Source organism: Seriola lalandi, unplaced genomic scaffold (assembly GCF_002814215.2).
Source record: "Seriola lalandi dorsalis isolate HSWRI2012SDOR001 ecotype SW California unplaced genomic scaffold, Sedor1 jcf7180002053883, whole genome shotgun sequence".
NCBI classification, from domain to species: Eukaryota; Metazoa; Chordata; class Actinopteri; order Carangiformes; family Carangidae; genus Seriola; species Seriola lalandi.
The window spans coordinates 4,040-4,694 of record NW_019524436.1 but is presented as its reverse complement, the minus strand read 5'-3'; the positions used below and the strand labels follow the sequence as shown (position 1 = coordinate 4,694).

The window sequence follows — 655 nt, the reverse complement described above, 5'->3', positions numbered from 1 at the left end:
GATCCGAGAACTTTTGGAGATGATGTCCTTGTATTTTTCCGAGATGTTACTGATCCTGTGGAGAAAGTAGAATAAAGCTCAATCCACAGAGACAGAGTGAGAGAGACAGAAACAGCTTCACGATGACTGTGATGAAGAGTAACTACACTGCAGACTACAGTCTCTGACAGCCAGGTGAAAGGTGAGCTCGTACTGATTCTATCACTGGATCTGAAGCAGCTTCAGTGTGTTCATGTTTCTCAGGAGCTTGTAGCGTCACTGTCTCTTTCAGTCACAGTGTGTTGTTGCTGCCTGTTGTTACTCACGTTGCCATGGTGATTCCTGGTGCAGAGCTGTGAAGGTGAATGAGGTGTGATGGTGTCTGGGGTTTGGTCTCTGCATCAGATTAAAAACAATGAATAAAACATTAACAACAGATTCATTCATCAGCAATGAAAGAATATTACACAATAAATGGCCTCTACAAACTCACAGTTAAACCTGAAGCTGTTTTCAAACCTGCAGTTGGTCTGATCTCGTCTGAATCACTTGATCAGGAAACTCTTTTCCTCTTAGTTCAGTTACTTTTCTCCAAGACGAAATCCAGGTAAAGCTAAATGCATAAAAGGAAGGTGAGAAAGTTCTCAGTCTGTGTATCGTTGGATAATCCACAATT

At 41.8% G+C, this 655-nt stretch overlaps 1 long non-coding RNA gene across 1 annotated transcript; it reads right to left on the bottom strand.

Moving 5' to 3' along the window:
* Nucleotides 1-631, bottom strand: LOC111651953 (uncharacterized). The gene is made up of 3 exons (XR_002760571.2): nucleotides 473-631; nucleotides 306-375; nucleotides 1-55 (listed from the first exon to the last, which is right to left on the bottom strand). It is a non-coding gene; the product is annotated as an uncharacterized LOC111651953 (long non-coding RNA).
* Nucleotides 632-655: the final 24 nt, after the last annotated feature.